The 6,225-nt window shown below is 34.7% G+C and overlaps 1 long non-coding RNA gene across 1 annotated transcript in view; it reads left to right on the top strand.

The window, feature by feature from the left end:
• Positions 1-245: 245 nt before the first annotated feature.
• Positions 246-6,225, top strand: part of LOC125165459 (uncharacterized) — a 71,583-nt gene continuing 65,603 nt past the window's right edge. The window contains exon 1 of the long non-coding RNA XR_007152113.1: positions 246-335. This is a non-coding gene — a long non-coding RNA (uncharacterized LOC125165459). The remainder of the gene's footprint in view (positions 336-6,225) is intronic.

Genomic DNA, 6,225 nt, shown 5'->3' with positions numbered 1-6,225 from the left:
GCCCAGTGTAAATTACTTTTGCAAATTTGTAACCTCTTTATAATTAATTGTGTCTTCATTCCTAACAATCCCGAGCAGTTGAATTGCTGGTTAATTTGAGGTTTTCAAAATAGGCTTGAATAATACTCTACCATAAAAATAACATTCATATGTAACCACTGACAGTTACCACTTGGTTAACGTATCTTGTTTCTAATTTTACAGGTATAAGATCTGGCTTGCTTCAGCCAGCTTCTTTGCTGGTCTCATCACCGGTGATTTCCAGTTAAAACTACATCACACTTAGATGATTGGAAAACAGTATAGACATGTGAGGAAGAGATTCAACTTCTGAGGTACAAACATTCCTTAATGATTACCAGAAAAATATCCAGAGTGAACACATTCAAAAGCATCTAATAAAATATTTCAAGCCAATGGGAATTTAGTGTGTCCATCTTGGGTTTAATTTGACATTAATTGACATTCTTATGGTGTATTAAAAGACCAAGTTAGTGTGATATTCTTAGGGGTCATGAAATATATTGCTTTTTATAGATGATTTGAGTCTTGTGTTAAAAAGAAGTTGTGCTTTAATTAAATCAACAATTCTTTCAAGATTAAGAAAGACAATAAAAAGCATATGAGTTTATGCCTTTTTATGAGCCAGCAATGCTCCTATAAGTTAGTGGTAATATATAGTTCAGATATTTTTATGGTAATTGCTTTCAGATTTTAAGGAAACAAGTTCAAATGTTTCTAGAGAAACATCCAGTGCTCATCTTAGTTCTCTAGGGTGCAAAGAAATGATGTTTATCTCTAATCTTTGTGCCCAGAAGGGAAAACAAACAAACAAACAAAAAACCTTGTGATTTTTATAGTACTCATTTCCTCAGGTTATTAGGTCCTACTTCTGCACCCGTAATATTATAATATTGATATCCTCTTTCTGATACACAAAACTGTGTCCTCCCTCCAGTACACTGTTAGTGACCAATAAGCCTGAAGTTTTTTTCTTTCTTAAAGTCAGCAAGACAATTCTCATCAGTTTCCTTGTATCTCTAGGTGAATTTACTTACTTTTAAGATTTAGTACATCAGTCAATGTCCAGTCTGGTGCCAAGTGGCTATGCTTCTAAAATAATCATCATGAAAGTGTATAATATTCTTTGGCTTCATACATACAAATCCTCTTCAGTTTAGGCTAAGCCTATCTCATAAATTTGGAATACATCTTCTTTAATGCTGCATAATTTTAGAGCCATGCTCTTGCCTAAGACCAGGCCATAATTTTCAGTCCAGGCCATAATTTTTCATTCGTACAGAAAGTTTAATAATAGAGTGATGTCAAAATTATATTAAAAATTTCAGACTCACACAAAAGCAAAACTGTAGCATAGTTAATTGGAAGGTAGATTTACCAGTATTTTCTTTATGGTATTTTTCTTAAAATATTAAGAAATTTATTTGCCACACTGAGATCAAATAAGTACCTTTTAATAATTTATTGTTCCTTTCCTGCATATTTGAAATACAATACATTTAATCATAACATGTACACATGCTTACATGCATAGGGGCTCTGTCCTTTTTTTTTTTCCTTTTCAAAACTCAGTATTCAGTATCAATACCTTAGTTCTAGAGTCTGCAAACGCTTTTTTGTGAAAGACCAAATAGTAAATATTTTCAGCTTTGTTGGAACTACTCAAGTCTGCTGCCATACCACAAAAACAGCCACAGTCTATATATAAGGAATGGGTGTGGCTGCATCCCAATAAATGTTTACAAAAGCAGGTGCTAGCCCATGGGTCCTAGTAGTTGACCTGGTAGCTTTGGTATCTTGTATGTTCTCAGAAGCATATAAACCTCTGAGATAAGATTTCAGGCTGCCTTGTTTATGGTTATATCTACCTTTTTAGGATAGGTTTTAGTATGTACCCAATATGAATACTGAGTGAAAAAAATAATTTCTGTTCTGTGTTCAAGCAAATATATTTTATATGTGTAAGAATAATAGTTAAAAGTATATCGGTAGGAGTGACATCATCAAAAATAGTGGGAGCTCAAAGAGCATGTCTCACTGCAGAAACACTGGAAAACCTGGCAAAAACTGTCAGAATCAACTTTGTTAGAACTCTGGAAAACAGTCAAAGGTTTCACAGCAATCAACTGAACTTTCAATCAATAAAAAGGCAACTGAACACTGGCAAAATAACTTTGTAAGAATTTAACTTACCCTTGACTTTACTTCCCCCAGATGGATGGCAGTCTTGAAGATGGCAGTCCACATATCCAGTGTGGGCTCCTAGGGCCAAAGGGAACACAGAAAACTTTGTTTTCAAAGAATTATCGCTGTCTGTTTTGATCTCTCTTGGAGCTCCCTGAAGCCTAATGCAAAGAGTTTGCTTTTATTTCTCTAATTCAAAGCTCTTTCAGAGAAGAGAAGCAGTAACATGGCTGCAGAAGGCAGTGGTTGAAAATATTCAAAGGCAAATGAACTTGCTGCCATGTAAGGCAAATGATATCAATTGTGGGAAACAACAGACACCTCAAAAAAGCTGGAAGGTTGGGGCACCTGGGTGGCTCAGTCGGTTAAGCGTCCAACTTCGGCTCAGGTCACGATCTCACAGTTCGTGAGTTTGAGCCCCGCATCAGGCTCTGTGCTGACAGCTCAGAGTCTAGAGCCTGCTTCACATTCTGTGTCTCCCTCTCTCTCTGCCCCTTCCCTGCTCATGCTGTGTCTCTCTCTGTCCCAAAAATAAATAAACGTTGAAAAAAAAAGCTGGAAGGAAATGCTGGAAAGAAGATGCTTTTGAGGAATAAGGGCTTTGAAAAGTTCTCATGTATATCAGGGAATCTACAAGGCCATGCTCATGATCAGAGTTAGAAATATGCTCAGAAAAAACTTGAGAAGATCTCAAGCTCTTAACTGTCATAGGCATTCAAGCCCATGCAAATAGGAAAACAAAGCCAAGCCAGAATTGTAAACAGCTGGAGCACTGAAGACATGTCCCAACAAACATACAGAGAGAGCCCTGCTGCAAAGACTGGGGAATTTTTTTTTTTTTTTGGCTCCAGGCATCTAGAGACTTCAGTGGCCACATGCAACAAAGTCTTTAGTCTCTCCAAAAATATTTTATAAATGTCACTAAACAAATAAGTAAAACCCACAACAAGCAGCAACAATAAATTCTGGGGAAGGAGGAGATTTTGAATTCTAGAGTTACTTTATTATAATATTTATTTATTTATTTATTTATTTATTTATTTATTAATTATTATTTTAATGTTTATTTATTTTTGATAGAGAGAGAACATAAGCAGGGCAGAGGTGGAGACAGAGGATTTGAAGAAGGCTCTGCGCTGATAGCAGTAAGCCTGATGTGGGGCTTGAACACATGAACCACAAGATCATGACCTGAGCCAAAGTCAGAAGCTTACCAATTGAGCCACACAGGCGCCTCACTATATTATAATATTTAAGATATCAAGTTGTCAACAAAAATTATGGGGCATTCCAAGAAACTATGGTCTATTTATACACACACACACAAAGAAATGAATAGAAACTATCCCTGAGAAAGACCTTTGGACTTATGAGACAAAGATTTAAAACAACTTTTTAAAATGTGCTCAAAGAGCTAAATGTAATAATGAACAACAATAACAACAACAACAACAACAACAACAACTAAAGGGAACCAGGAAAAGAATGTATCATCAAGTAGAGAATGTCAATAAAAAGAATTTATAAAATAAGCCAAATATAAATTTAGATACTGAAAAATATAATAGTTAAAATGAAAACTTCATTGGAAGATACTAGCATCAAACTTGAGCAGGAAGAAGAAAGAATCAGTGAACTTGAAGATAGGACAATTGAAATTATCCAGTCTGAGAAGCAGAAAGAAAAAAGAATAAAGAAAACTTCACCAAAAAGTAGAAGAGGAGGGAAAACTTTCTAGTTCACTTTGTGAGGCCAGCATAGCTTTGAAACCAAAGCCAGACAAAGATATTACAATAAAAGGAAACTATAAACCAGTATCTCTAATGAATATAGTTGCAAAAATCCTCAATTGAATTTTAGTAACCCAAATTCAGCAGCATATTGAAAACATCACACACCATGGCCATGTGAGATTTATCCCAGGAATGCAAAGATGGTTCAACATAAAAACTAATTGATATGATGCACCACATAAATAGAAAAAAGGGGGGAAAAAACCCATGTGACCATGTCAATTGCTACAGAAAAGCATTTGACATAATCCAGTAATCTTTCATGGGTAAAACACGCCACAAACAAGGAATAGAAAGAAACTTGCTCAGAAAGACAAAGGGCATTTTCAAAAAACAAAACAAAACCCCCCAAAAAAATTTTAATTAAAAGATTAAAGAAATTTTTCCATATGATCAGGAACAAGACAAGAACACCTGCCTCCATTCAACATTTTACTTGGAAGTTCTAGCCAAAACAATTATGCAATAATAAAAAGAGGTAAAAGTCATCCAGATTGGAAAGGAAGAAGTAAAACTCTCTCTTTTCACAGGTGACATGGTCTTATATAGAGGGAATCCTAAAAAATTAAGAACAACAATAAAACTATTAGAGCTAATAAATTACCCAAAGTTTCAGGATACAGTATCAACACACAAAAATCAGTTACATTTTAACAAACTAATAGTGAACAATCCAAAAAAGGAAATTAAGAAAAAAGTATCTTTTACAAAAGCACCAAAAAAAATTTATTAATAAATTTAGCCAAGGAGGTACAAAGTTTATACAGTGAAAACTATGAAAACAATGGTGAAAAATTAAAGAAATAGACAAAAGGAAAGATACCGTTTGTTCATAAATTGGAAAATGTAATATTATGAAGATGGCAATACTCTCCAAGGTGATCTACAAATTTGAGGCAACCCCTATCAAAACCTAATGGCCTTTTTCTTTGCACAGATGGAAAGAAAAATACTAAAATTTGTACGAAATTGCAAATTACCTCTAGTAGTCAAAACAATCTTGAAAAAGAAGAACAAACTTGAATGACTCACACTTCCCAATTTCAAAATTTACTACAAACTATAGTAATCAAAAAAGTTTGGTACTGTCATAAAGATAAACATATGGCTCAGTAGAATACAACTGAGAGTTCAGAAATCAGTCTTTACATCTTTGGCCAATTGATTTTTGACAAGAGTGTCAAGGTCTTTTAATGGAGGCAGGCAGAACAAGTTCTTCAATAAATGATTCTGTAAAAATTGGATATCTACATGCAAAAGAATAAAGGTCAATAACTACCTCACATAATATTAAAAAATTAGCTCAAAATAGATCAAAAATATAAGATCCCAAACTATAACATTCTTAGAATAAAAAAATCGAAGTAAATCATGATGTTGGATTTGGCAATGGATGCTGAAATATGACACCAAAAGCATAAGCAACAACAGCAACAAAATGGACAAACTGGACTTCATCAAAATTAAAACTTCTTGTGAATCAAAGGACACTATCAAGAGAGTGAAAAGACAACTCATAGTATAGGAGAAAATATTTGCAAATGATATACCTGATAAGGGTCTCGTGTGTGGTACATGTAAAGAACTCTTACAACTCAACAACAAAGGGAAAAACAACACAAATTTAAAATGAGCCACAGACTAGGCATCTGGGAGCCTCAGTTGGTTAAGCGGCCAACTCTTGGTTTTGGCTCAGGTCATGATATTGTGATTTGTGAGCTCGAGCCCCACATCAGGCTCCATGCTGACAGTGCAGAGCCTGCTTGGGATTCTCTCTCCCTCTCTCTCTGCCCCTCCCCTGCTCATGCATGCTCTCTCTTTCAAAATAAATAAATAAACTTAAGAAAAAAAAGAGCCAAGGACTTCAATAGGCATTCCTCCAAACAGGGTATAAAATGGCCAAAAAGTACAGGAAAAGATGCTCAGCATCATTTGTCATTAGGAAAATGCAAATCCAAACCATAATGGATAACACTTTGTATCTACTAAGATAGCTATAATTTAAAAATGGAAAATAAGAGGTTTCGATGCATATGTGGACAAACTGGAGTCCTTATGCATTGCTGGTGGGAATGTAAAGTGGTGAAGCTGCTGTGGAAAATGGTTTGGCATTCCTCAATAACTTAAATATAGAATTGTCACATAATTCCCAATTTCCAAAATTCAGAAAGAATTTATAATATATGAACATGTGGTCAAATAAGCACTTGTACAACAATGTTCACAG

The sequence above is a fragment of the Prionailurus viverrinus genome, chromosome B2 (genome assembly GCF_022837055.1).
Source record: "Prionailurus viverrinus isolate Anna chromosome B2, UM_Priviv_1.0, whole genome shotgun sequence".
Classification (NCBI taxonomy): domain Eukaryota; kingdom Metazoa; phylum Chordata; class Mammalia; order Carnivora; family Felidae; genus Prionailurus; species Prionailurus viverrinus.
This window is presented reverse-complemented; position numbering and strand designations above follow the sequence as displayed.